General features: G+C 32.9%; 1 pseudogene; it reads right to left on the bottom strand.

Moving 5' to 3' along the window:
• Window positions 1-10,519: 10,519 nt before the first annotated feature.
• LOC114902457 lies at window positions 10,520-11,494 on the bottom strand (annotated as a pseudogene).
• Window positions 11,495-14,233: the final 2,739 nt, after the last annotated feature.

The raw sequence follows: 14,233 nt of genomic DNA, 5'->3' as shown, positions 1-14,233 counted from the left end.
CTAGCTAATTTGTAAGGCACTTGAATTATGATTTCTCAATTGGTGAGTTGACATTACACACCAAATGCATTGTCTGAATCTGAATTTAGGATGTTGGCAAGTATATCAAGTATATATGTTAGTCTTTATTTTTTAAAAATGGTACTTTGATGTTATCAAAGTTAACTGTATAATATCCATCTGTACTTAAGGATGTCAAAAGTTATGAGATACTATTATTAGTATTATTATAGCTATTGTTATTACTGCTACTATCTCTATAAAATGTGCAAGAGACTCATTTCAAGGCCCTAATGGGTCCTTCTGTATTCAAAATTCTTTGTGGGAAAACAGAACAATAAGTAACTATGAGTATTTAGGAGAAAATTGTCCTTGTATATCTGAAAAACCAAAATGTCATATGCTTGGCTGTCTTTTTGAGATATATGTAGTCAGCATAGAATTGTATTAAAAGAAGCAATTGTGCAATTGATGCAAATTTATTCATATTCACATTGCAAAGCAGCATGCTCCCCAATGTTCCTTTTATACTAAGTCCTATTTCATTATCGTTATAACGGACAGATAGTGTGAAACAAGGCAGTACTTTTTGGAAGACATTTTACATTACTAATTCATTATTTACAATCCCAGAGAGAGCAAAATGACTCTCTAAAGGCATACAGAGTTTATCAAAGCTTTAGCTGTTGAGGTTGCTAAAAGAAGTCAAGCAGAAGACAAGTTTAATGCTATTATAAACCTAAATTATTATAAACTTACATTTCTGAATTGGAAGAATCTTGACTTTTTAGAGAACATGTTTTTAAAAGTAAACTAAATGTTACTTTAAACTTTAATTAATTGAGGGAGCAATGGTATGTAATGAAAATTAAGAATCCGTATTTACATCTAGCTCTAAAGTATTTTCAGTCTTTAGCTTTTTTAGCCAAACCAACAGTCTAAGAATTTAATTGAATTTTTCATATATAATATATATAACAACGTATAATATTATATATAACATACAATATATTCAGAGAGAATGCTGTTTTCCAAATCTAACTTACATGTTAATGATGACTTCTCTAAACTAGCATTTATGAAGTGAATGTAATGTTAATTAACTGAAATAAGTTTACGTAAATGAAGTTTGTAAAATTCTACAAATCCTGTAATTATTTTCTGTCCAGAAAAACAGATAATGGAAAGATCAGATTTTAAAAACTTGCCCATGACTGTAGAACCCTCTCTCATAGCTGGCAATATTGACTGGATTTTTTATTACAGTAATCAATAATAGAAAGGGTAATATTCTCTATTGGAATACGGTGCATAACCATTTGACAAGAGATTGATCAGTGTTTTTCTTGAGGCTAAAACATAATGAACATCAAGAACACTGGAAAATTTTCAGGTTTTTTTTCTTATAATGAGCAATTTCTGAAACATTTATGTTACATTAATATTTTATCTATCATGTTGAAAATTAAGAAATAGTTACCAATTATTTCTACATCTCTATTTTTATAAATGAAATATAAAATCTCTGTAACTTTTCCAGTGCCCTCTGGGAAATTTTAAGACATCTTAAGTATGATAAATGTCCTGAGATTTTTATTTCGTTTTTTAAAAATTTAGGACTTGATTATGGGAAGGCAGAATCAAGACTCATCAAAGGAAAGCTGGGCATTTGATTAAGATTGTGGGTGCCTGAGAAACAATACTTAGCAACCTATTTTGAGAAACAAAACCCATTCTGTTACCTTGCACACACAGTTTGTATTTTCCGTCAGTCTTGCTCCAACCATATTAATTTTAACGTTTTAACTAAAGTGGCTAACTTTTATTTCATAGAAAGGACAAGAAAATAAATAATTCAACTTTCATACATAGGCATTTAGCAGATGAACAAATCTCATAAAATCATATAACACAATTTTCAGCAACAGCACACATCCTCCTTATACCTTAAAGGTATAAAGTAGTAAAAGTAGATACATGCATAAAGTGACCAAAAGATACTGCCAAACCACAGCATTTAAAAATAAGAAGGAATAGTATGTATATTTAGAATCATGCTTAATTATAAATACTTCAGTATTCATTTTCACATAGCTTTTCTTTCCTGAATCAAAATTATTAAACCAATCTTATTTGTTCAAAGATTTACTTGAAATATATAAACTTAGATTCTTAAAATATTTCTAAGTTAGAAGTCCCTAGAAGAAACTTTTAGTAATTTTAAAGTATCAGAAGTTTGATTTTCTTATGTTCCTTAAATTTGTGAGATGTTACATTATACAAGCACTGAGTCATCAGTATATCCCACTTAGAACTGAGTTCCCTTAATTTAAGAAACTTTATATTCTAATTTTTTAATGTCTTACAGGGGCAGGAAAGCATTTCACTCTAGCAACATGAGAGGTCAAGGCTTTTCTGAGTTATAGACACACAGACACTTGGAGCACTTGGAGCTTCACTTCTACAATTCTAGCCATAATCAAAAACAAATTCTATAGGGTCAGATATTAAAGAGCTGTTCTTCCAATGTGGATGGAAATTTTTTCCTTTTATTTTTTAATTGAAATATAGTTTATGTACAATTTTATGTAAGTTACAAGTATACAAATAGTGATTCATAATAAAGATTATATTCCATTTATAGTTATTATAAAATATTGGCTATATTCCCTGTGTTGTACAGTATATACTTGTAGCTTATTTTTTATTTCTTGATTTGTTAATCTTTGGCTGTGTTGGGTCTTCGTTGCTGCACGCATGCTTTCTCTAGTTGTGGTGAGCAGGGCCTTCTCTTGTTGCGGAGCACAGGCTCTAGGTGCACGGGCTTCAGTAGTTGCAGCATGTGGGCTCTAGAGTGCAGGCTTAGTAGTTGTGGCACATGGGCCCAACTGCTCCACATCACGTGGGTTCTTCCCGAACCAGGGCTCGAACCCGTGTCCCCTGCACTGGCAGGCAGATTCTTAACCACTGCACCACCAGGGAAGCCCCTTATAGCTTATTTTATACATAATAGTCTGTACCTCATAATCCCCTACTCCTATCATGTCCCTCCCTCCTTCCTTCTCCCCATTGGTAACCACTAGTTCATTCTCTATATCTGTGGATCTGCTTTATTTTTGTTATATTCACGAGTTTGTTTGATTTTTTAGATTCCACATATATGTGATATCATACAGTAATTGTCTTTTTCTGTCTGACTTATTTCATTTAGCATAATACCCTCCAAGTCCATCCATGTTGTTGCAAATGGCAAAATTTTATTCATTTTTATGGCTAATATTCCACTGTATACATATACCCCATCTTCTTTATCCATTGTTCTGTTGATGGATACTTAGGTTGCTTCCATATCTTGGCAATTGTAAATAATGCTGCTATGAATACTGGGGATGTGTGTATCTTTTCAAAATAGTGTTTTTTTTCTTTTTTCAGATATGTACCCAAAAGTAAAATTTGCTGGGTCATATGGTAGTTCTAATTTTAGTTTTGTGAGAAACCTCCATACTGTTTTCCACAGTGGCTACACCAATTTACATTCCCACCAACAGTGTATGAGGGTTCCCTTTTCTCTACATCCTTGCCAATATTTGTTGTTTGTGTTATTTTTGATGATAGCCATTCTGACAGATATGAGGTGATATCTCATTGTGGTTTGACTTGCACTTTCCTGATGATTAGTGATGTTGAGCATCTTTTCATGTGCCTGTTGGCCATCTGCATGCCCTCTTTGGAAAAATGTCTACTCAGGTCTTCTGTCCAATTTTTTATTGGGTTGTTTGTTTTTTGATGTTGAGTGATATGAGCTGTTTATATATTTTGGATATTAACCCCTTATCTCTCCTATCATTTGCAGGTATTTTCTCCCATTCAGTAGGTTGTCTTTTCATTTTGTGGATGGTTTCCTGTGCTGTGCAATAGCTTTTAAGTTTAATTAGGTTCCATTCATTTATTTTGGCTTTTATTTTCTTTGCTTTATTAGACAGATCCAAAAAAATATTGGTACGATTTATGTCAAAGAGTGTTCTGCCTATGTTTTCCTCTTGGAGTTTTATGGTGTCTGGTATCACATTTAGGTCTTTAATCCATTTTGAGTTTATTTTTGTATAAGATGTTAGGGAATGTTCTAATTTAATTCTTTTACATGTAGCTGTCCAGTTTTCCCAACACCACTTATTTAAGAGATTGTCTTTTCCCCATTGTAAACTCTTGCTCCTTTGTTGAAGATTTATTTCTGGGTTCTCTATTCTATTGCTCTATGTGTCTGTTTTTGTGCCAGTACTGTACTGTTTTGATTACTGTCACTTTGTAATATAATTGACACCAATAGATAAGCAAAAAAAAAAAAACCTCTAATAAACCCATTTATCTGTCATTTCTCACTCAGTAGAGAATAGAACCATCTTACAAAAATCACCAAAATCAGGCCACAAAAGCAGTTTCTCAATCATTGTTGCCATCAATGAAGAATAACGTTTCTGCTGTATGCAAACCAGAAGTAAAACAACACAAAATCAGTAGAAAAAATAAACTGCAGGGGCAGCAAATTTAAAGTTCTGTTAATGCTTATATCACTCTGGTAGCCAAGTAAGGGCAGGTCTTAAACAGCCTATCAGGTATACTTCTCTAACAACATAGTTTACTTGGCTCCACCAGGTGCTCCCACAAGGACATCATACTGGAAGCTCCAATAGTATAATTTTTAGAAAGTAAAATAATGATATTAAGGAAAATATATTATCTCATCAGATATTTTATTTTACTGGTTAATTAATGACTAAAAAAGTAATATGTTAAATTTGTTCCAAATGGCATTGGAGAAGTTATGCATATATAGGCAACTTTTAAAAAGAAATATTAAGTTAACATTTCTAGATTAGATACACAATTGGTTAATGTCTAAAAAGTCCATAGGTATCAGTCTTTGAGGTTACTTATTCCACTGGACAGAATTTATCTATCTCTCCAGCTATCTAAAATCTCCAAGTTAACCTCTGTTTTTACATGGTTCAGACAATAAAAAGTTAAGCTCAGCATGTCATGAAGAAACCCTCAATAATCTCTTTTTCTTTATTTCCAAGATTTGAATAATTATTTTTTACATCAAACTGAGCTTGCCTTGAATTTTTAAGGATCTCACTTGAACACCGCTTCAGCTCAGAAATATCCAAGCCTTAAACCCAACTTGATACATCTTTAAAATCTAGTATATCACTATGGGCCAACTATATTAACTATAAAAATGATCTTTCCCTTATTTCCATTACATCTAAATTTATACACTATAAAGAGAGTCAGACCTCTGATCTTATTATTTTCAACTAATTATCAACAAGGACCTAACTTTATACTTTCTCCGTACCCAACCTAGAACCATGGTTCAACACTTCAATCTCTGTTGTATCTTTATCTTCAACTCCTTCAAATACTTAACTTTTGCATATCCTGGAACATTTTGTGGTCTTATCTGCTTTTATTTCTTTGATGTATAAAAAATTGATAGTGTAAAACTCACCCATGAAACTCAGTGTCATAACTATTAACCTTTGACCAGTTCAAATCCTTCACTGTACTTATCTTGTTGCCCTATCAGCAAGACTGTCCAATGTTCAAATAAAAATCATGTTTGGTTGGCACAAGACCACAGACTCATCGTTCTACATTCCTAAGGTCTCCCATTAGTCAAAGTACACATGCTTTTCCTTCATGGGACTGTAGTGAAAGGATTAGATTCTGACCGTCTTTTATTCATTTTCCAACAGAATGTTTAATAACTCCATCACTGAAATCATTCAGCTCCTATAAACTTAGATGAATCTAATCCTAATATTTTTTAGACTCTAATTTTTAAATGTTTCCATGAGTCAAATGGTCATAAAAGTACTTTTGAATAAATTTCAAAGTGATAAACAGATGCCAATATGACCACTACTTTAGACTATAATCTAAGCACCAATATCTAATAATATGTATTTTAAAATTCCCAAATAAAGTCAGAGACAGTAAATTAGTAGTTTTCAGGAGCTGGGGCAAGAATGTTTCTTGGAGGCAAAAATGGAGAGTAAGTACTAATGGGTACAGGATTTTGGGGGGGTGTTATAAAATTTTTTCTAGATCAGTAGTGATGTTTGTACAACTTTTTGAGTACGCTAAAGCCTTTAGAAGAGTGACTTTTATTGTACATGGAATATACCTCCTTAAACAGGTGAAAAAAAGAAACACAGTAGTCTCAGAATTTAAAATCTGTACTAATTTCGATCTATATTGCAATTGCCAGCCAGAATTTACCAAATTTTTGCCTTCAGGGAACCAGAAATGATAAATAATATATTGGCTGTTGTTCTAATATTTGCCCTTCCTCATTAATATTTTCCAAGTCATTAAAGAACAACAACAAATTCCCTTGTTCCCTTTCCCCCTGCTGAAGTAGTATCTATTCTCATAAGAAAAAAAAAAAAAAAAGTAACTCAGGCCTTGATGAAACAGAATAAAGATTTTATTTAAAAAGGCCAGTGGAGCCCAAGCTTTGTCCAGGAATAGTAGGAAATATTAAGGTATGCACCATTAGAATAAGTGGCTTTATCAATGTTACTAAAGTCTATGATGACAGTAGAATTATGGCCATACCTTAGGAAAATCTGCAACAAACACTATGAATAAATCTAGATCCCAAATCATAGCTTCCTTAAAACACCTCCATTTTACTATTTGTAGGCATTTTAACACTATATTTATTGGGTTTTTGGTAAGTATGATTATAATTCAGTTTTCATCTAAATAAAAACTCTCTCCAAAAGTATGATGTTGGCCTAAATTCAAAAACCACGAAGCTTCCTACCCTTTTGCAGAAGATGCAGATATAATTGCACCATCTCTAATCACTGAGACACACTGAAAGAATTCGACACTTCAAGGATTCTTGCAGGCACTGAGTATCATTACCATGAGGAGAGGTTGGGAAGTTGAAAGGTGAGTCAGGAAAAAAAGAACAAAAGTACAAGAAGTAGTAAGGAAGGGACAAAATCATGGTGTTAAAATATGCAAAGGCCTTTCCCTTTTCTTTCTAGTTAAGCATTTTTTTCATTTGAAAAAACAGAAGGCATCCCCACGTCTGATTAAGTGTGAGTTATGTGTCCTGTAAAGACAAAAAAAAAAAAAAATGTCTAAACCACTTTCAATTTGAAGAGTCAACCCTCCTAGACACTTACACCATATTCCACATTCCATTTCATTTTAAAACTTAAAATCTATAAATTTAACATTTAATTTTAAACAAGTTTTAAAGATGATGATTGAAGCATGTATATTACTTATTATTAGATAAGATGGTCTTAGTATCGTGAAGTTACCTAATTTATATCACAGTGCCATTAGAAGTTAATTGTATTTATCTTCATATATAGGGATAATGCTACCATATGGCACACATATGACGAGATAAGTTTGTTACTATGAATATTTATATATAAAAAAAGAAAAATCTGTTACATTCTTAATACTATGACTTTTTATATTTTGGAGATCCTGCACTATATTTTAGGAATATAAAAGAATAGAAAGGTAAAGAGATTATACTCAGTAGCATTGCTGTACCCTCAAAATAATAACACTAAAAGTGTCTTTTCAACCATGTCAGATAATTCAAGCTTTTCTATATAATCTTTAGGAAGGCAAAACACTGAAAGTTCAGTGTGTTTTATATCTCGTCACTACATTTGGTGAACTGACCACATCTCTGACAGGCAGTGCACTAAGCAGGGACACAGATTATCTGCCATAGTCAGGGCTGGGTATTTTTCAATTTTCTCATCTTTGAAAAAAGAGCAACATATCCAGGTTCAGGTTTTTCGATATGACACATGCAGTGACATCATATCATCCTGTGGGTATGGTTATTCATTGACATTTCTTAAAGATACCAAGATCTGTATCTGTGCCTAAGATCCCTCCCAGGATGGGCAAAATCAACTCTGTCTATCTATCTATCTTTTTAAAATTTAACTAACTTTAAATTTTGTTTTACTCGACATAGTAGGACTATAATGTGTGTACTTACAAAACATTTTAAAAGGACTTGAGATGGCATTTTAAAAATATTCTCAAAAATATATGCATATTTGACTAGGTGAGCATTATTATGTTGTTAGTACTTTATAACTGAAACACCGAAGTAAGTTTCATAAGGACAATAGGACAGTTTTCAAATTCTCCCTTAATTTATTTTAAATACATTTTATTGTAGAAGCCTTGCTTTTGGAAATGTCAGCAGAAATGTAAAAAGGCTAGAGGTCAGCTACAAACTAGAGGTCTTTATTTGGTGTTATTAGCATATTTAAACTAAATTGAAACTCTTGCGTGATTTCTGAGGATTTTCATGTTTTTCAGAAGAACACTATAATATTTTAGAGAAAGAATCTTCCTCAAGCATCCGTGTTTTCTAAGTAAGGGAATAATTCAAAAGCAGGGTTTAGTCTACCGTGATGAATGAAAACACACGATATGTGCATTGGCTTTAGTAACATGTAAATCATCAAGGATGCTTTTAGGAGCCATTTCAACAGAAGAGATCTCAGACTTTAGCTTATGCTCTATTTCCCATGCTGTCATCAGCTTTTGTCTTCTAGACATTTGAAACTTTAATGCCGAAGTTTAAAAGCACTCCTTAGATACCAGTTAGGGTGAACTGTGAATGTTCATTTTTTTAAAGTAAAGCAAATGCATTTTTTGGATTACAAACATTATCTACTTTTAGGAAAAATGTTAATAAAATAATCCTTTTTACTATAGATTTGATAATTTAGCTCTCAGGTTGGGTGTGTGTGCATCACAGGCTAGTGTGTGTATAAAAATCAATCAATATAAAACAATCAAGTAGAATCAGCGATTTGAAGTAATATTGTCACCTGATCAAAACAGTTATTCAAAATTTGGTCAGACATAAGTTAGTCAAGGTTTTGTTGTGAATAATTTAGAATCAAATAAAATATGTTCAAAATATTTGTACTACACACTTCAATGTTATGTTGCTCAGAGAGGAAAGGATTTCTATTATCCTCGGTGATGGCCAAGCTGCAATCCATCCATTTCACTGAATAAACATAAGTTTTCACAGTGCTTAACATCTGTTGTTTTCTGTTTGTTTTTTTTAATGCCAGTTACTGCCCATATATAATTCAGGCAAAAGACTTCTTTGACGGGTTAGAAACACTGAAGGAAACAGACTAAAGATAAATATTTACAACTGTGGGTATGAAAAATATAACAAGTAAAAAATATAAATTAAAAAAATTTTAAAGCATTAATTACGAATCTACATATAAATGAAACTAGACAGTTACTATAAGTCCTTCACATTTTCATTTACTCAGAAAATTAGTCCAATCATCTTTACAGCCATCAGTGAAAGACTGTTTCTGATACTTCTCCAAGATATGCAAGGTTTTTTGTTTAAATACACAGTCTGAATTTCCTCACTGTCCTAATGTCTCAAGACAGACTGTAGATAATGGAATCTCAATTGTGTCTTGAAAGATCAAAAACAAAACAAAATTCAGTCTATCCTATAAGAATGGTATATTTACAGAAGAGTTTCTTATTAACTAAATACTTCCCTCTTATCCATTCTACCTCTCAGCTATTTATAAGTTTTATCTACAGTTTAAGATGATAGCCAAATTATCCAACATCGTCTTTTTTCAAAAAAGAAATGTTATCTAAAGAAAAAAATGAGAGGTACCATATAGCAAGAGACTTACAAATACAAAATCATTGAAATTTATTGAACACTGGTACTAGATATTACTGAAAACTAAGTTTTAAAAGACCCTTGGATTTCTGTATTGTTTTATACTTTTCAAAGACTTCTCACCAGTACCATCTCATTGCAATTACCACTATACACCAAGATAGGTATGGAAATGATTATCTCTAATAGATGAAAACCAAGAAATATAACATTTGCAGTTACAATAGAAAAATAAAAACAAGTAAAGAAATAATCACGAAATAATTCCAAGAGAAGCCTTTTAGGTCTCAAATCAGATTTGTTGATTTTACTATTTCTCGCTTCTTGACAGCTTTGGTGACCAGGATAGAAAGTTCATTTCCTGTTTCCCCACTGAGTATTCCCTAGAAGGATGTAAGATTCATGGGGTCTACAGACAATATACACTTCTAAAACATTCATGTTTGGTAGAGAGCTCTGCAACAACCAGAAACAGTTTTAGGATAAAAAATAGGACTATATTATGAACACCATTAACACCACATACATTTTAACTAGAGGGTCACTCTAACCAATGTCACTGACGTGTTGGAATGTTGGGTGAAACTGACACACGAAAATGATCCAGAAGCTTACTAGGAGTCTCACACAGTGATATCTGGTTACTATCTTTCACAGTCATGGGAACAAAGTCCTAGAGAGCCACTGGGTCTTAATCCATGACATAAAAATCATCCTCAATAAGGTGATATCAAGTACTTGGACACACATATCTAGTTGTTGCAGTTTGTTTCTTTTTTATAAATACATAAGAACCAAAAGTGTTAGCAGCACCACAGCAGAAATACTGATTCCAACACAGAGTCCCTTCGTGGAGCTCATCCCTGGATTTTATGCCAGAGACGCTTGAGTTTGTTACGCTTAAGACCATTTGAAGACTGTTGCCCTGCCATTCCCATCTGTTGCACAAGAGTGCAATGGTGCTGGTAGGTTAGGTCCTTGATTCCTGCAGTGTTTTAGCCTGGGTTTCTGTTGGCTGTGTTGGAGAATGTGATGTAGTTACTGGTTCGTGGTTTTGTGTGGGTGTTGGCATTGGAGGCGCAGAGACTAGATGACGTTGGAACAATGGTGTTTCCAGCTGGTTTAACCTCCAGTGATATGGTGTGTTATCATAAACTATCCCTTGCGCTTAATATGGCAAAAATACAGGCCACTGTTGGCCTCGACTACATACTCTGTGGCCAAAGACATTCCCTTTTAGGGCTTCCCTGGTGGCGCAGTGGTTAAGAATCTGCCTGCCAATGAAGGGGATGCAGGTTCGAGCCCTGATCCAGGAAGATCCCACATGCCGCAGAGCAACTAAGCCCATGCACCACAACTACTGAGCCTGCACTCTAGAGCCTGTGAGCTGCAACTACTGAGCCCACGTGCCTAGAGCCCTTGCTCCGCAACAAGAGAAGCCACTGCAATGAGAAGCCCACACACTGCAATGAAGAGTAGCCCCTGCTCACTGCAACTAGAGAAAGCCGGTGTGCAGCAATGAAGACCCAACACAGCCAATAAATAAATAAATAAAGTTATATATTAAAAAAAGACACATTCCCTTTTAAAAGGTAGTGCTTTGCCTTATAATGCCTGTGCTTCTGAAAAGTCACATGAGATCCATCAGTCCAAAATAACTGTATCTGAGCATCAAGACATAGGACATGTCCCTTGGCTCCAGTGCACAGATATGACCACTGTACTAGCCACTGAGTAGGCACAGGGTAGCATAACAGGCTGATCCACCAACCCTCTCCCTTGTGAATAAGAAACTAGAACATCTGTCAGGAGCAGATGAGATAACTACCTGAGTCACAGTATCCCTGTATTAGGAGGGAGTTTCTCAGCTTCTTGTTTATAGCCTTTCCTTCCTTCTCATGGACTGTTTGTAAAAGAATCAATTTTTTTAAATTTATTATACATGATTCTTTATATTTCACAATTAAAATGTTAGTCTCTGGTCTGCTGACTGTCAAGTTGTGTTCAAGTCCTGGCCTCATTCTAGATCAGTTACGTGGTTTTGCTTTTCCTTCCCTTTACAGTGGATAATGCATTTTTCTTGACAGGGATGTGAGAACATGTTGTTATATGCAGTATACAGAAGTGCAAAATGTTTGGGGCACATAATATAAGTGTAAATTATAATATAACATTTACAACAAAAGCAACAACAATATTATCATTGTTAGTAATTGTATCATTGTCTGCTTGACTTGCAAGTTTAGCCTATATCTTCTGTTATGTAACATGCCATGCTGTTTCTTACATAACAAAATGTGTCGTTACTTTATTTTTTCTATTATTACTTTATTATCGTTATACATTCTTGCAATGCTGCTAGTTCAAGTTCTATTTAATTTTCATGAAACTTCAGCTGTTTATACCTAGGAGCATTTTGAAAAGTAATAAACTCCATTATACATATGCTTAAATGACTCATTAAATAATGCTGTTGTTGTTACAATTTCATAGGCAAAATAGTGATTTTTTTCTACAAAACTTTACCAAAATTCAATATAGAATTCTTTAGGTAAACACTAATATTTGACTGGGAAGTCATGAGTTATATATTTAGGATTAAAGTTATTTTATATCATATTTTCTGATTCAAGAATAAATAAAAATATATACATACATGTTAAATTGCCATCATTACACTTGAAAGTGATAGATGAAATAACCTATTTGATGAAGTTAAATTTGCACACATGGTAACATAATAATTTTCCAGCATTTATATTCTGTTCTATATAGGATATTGTCATTTTCATATGTCTTTTATTTATATGTAATTTATTTTGATACATTTTAATCATAAAAATTATGATTAAAATTTTGAAACATTTTAATCATAAATATATTTTAATTAAGATTTCCATTTTCTTATGTAAAAATTATTTCAGCTACTGAAAATATGGGAGAATAAATGACATAGTTCCAGAGCTCTAAGAGAGAACATTTAAAAATTTTCAGTGTCATATATTTGGAAATCATATTAAATTCTTATATAAAATCAAGCTTCCTATGTGTTATTGAAAATTGATATGTTAAAATTAATTTAAAAACAGCCATAAAAGATTGAAACAAAACTGATGGAGGAGTTGTTTACCTATCAGCAGAACATTAGCAATTTCCTCTTACATTTTAAAATAAAATTTGCTGTATAGAAGTGATTGCATTTGAAATTACTGGTATATTTATTTGAATGCAACTACCAAACCATGAATAATGAGGCTTCCATTTGCTGGAAGAATAAATTAGGAGGCAATGCTTTGCTAGCAAAGTCATTTGAGCACTTCAGTTCATATCTATTCATGGTACCATTAACAGATGTCTTTGTTAACACTGTGGGCTGCCTTATGATGTTGTTGTATTCAGCATTACTTTACAGCTAAAGTGAATGTAGGCAACTTGTTCCAGGATATAATTAAATGAACCCTGATATAGAAATCCTGTGGGAAATTATCCAATAGTTTTACCAACATAACTAATCGTCTTCTTATGAAATCATAATTCCCACTACACTTTTAGAGCTATTGAAAGTATTAACATCATCATTTCTCTGTTCCTATCTCAGAAAATCACAAAAATATAAAACAGTATAGCAAGTGAGACATTCTGTTGGAAAAATGTGTTTACTTCTAAAATGAAAGTAATATAAAGTGAATATGAAACAGGTTGTAGGTCGCTTGTTGACACTAAAAATACCTTTCTTAAAAAAAATCAATTGCTCTAAGTTAATGACATGATGCTAGTGACCAGAACACTATAAGAAAGGCAAATTATTCAAGGAAAAAAATCAAAAGTGACGTGGCCTTTACTAATCATCTCTTGGTATCAAATTCCTAAGAAATATTTAAGAGCTCATATGTAGTACATATTCAGTGAAGCAGTCCTGTATATGAGTACCTGCCCACATTTTTGTACCATGCCTGTCGGAAATAGTGTATATAGTAGAAAAAATTCAACAACTTTAGAGTTTAGGCAATTCATTTAATTTCAAAACACTGATTCTTCACTGTGAAATGAGAATAATAGCTACCTTGCACTGTAGTGAGTATTTAACTAGACAAGAACTAAAACATGTCTAGTTTTAGTATTTCTAATGTAGCATTTCTAAAATTTGGTGAGTATATTCTATTCATTGTTTTGACATTGGTCTTCAGAGGCGGGAGAAAAAGGCCTATAAATCAGTAATACTAGGAACATCTAAAAATATACGGGCTTGTGAAAATGAAAACTAAAAAGGATCAATTAAATATCCCTTCATGTACTTGACTCAATATTACATTAAAAGCAATAGTTGATAATTATTAATTACTGAGAGTTCCTAGGCCATGTTATTCACAGAGAGATTACAAGGAAACAAACAAAACTCCAAAGGATTAGGTAAACTTTAGGCATAGGGAATACAGTTCTTGCCTCTTGCCTATTTTTTTGCCCAAGATATGAATTTTCTTTGTGTAAATT

The sequence above is a fragment of the Monodon monoceros genome, unplaced genomic scaffold (assembly GCF_005190385.1).
Source record: "Monodon monoceros isolate NGI ecotype Baffin Bay Population unplaced genomic scaffold, NGI_Narwhal_1 Super_Scaffold_20, whole genome shotgun sequence".
Lineage (NCBI taxonomy): Eukaryota > Metazoa > Chordata > Mammalia > Artiodactyla > Monodontidae > Monodon > Monodon monoceros.
Note: the sequence above shows the minus strand (reverse complement) of the source record. Positions and strands in the feature narration are given on the sequence as shown.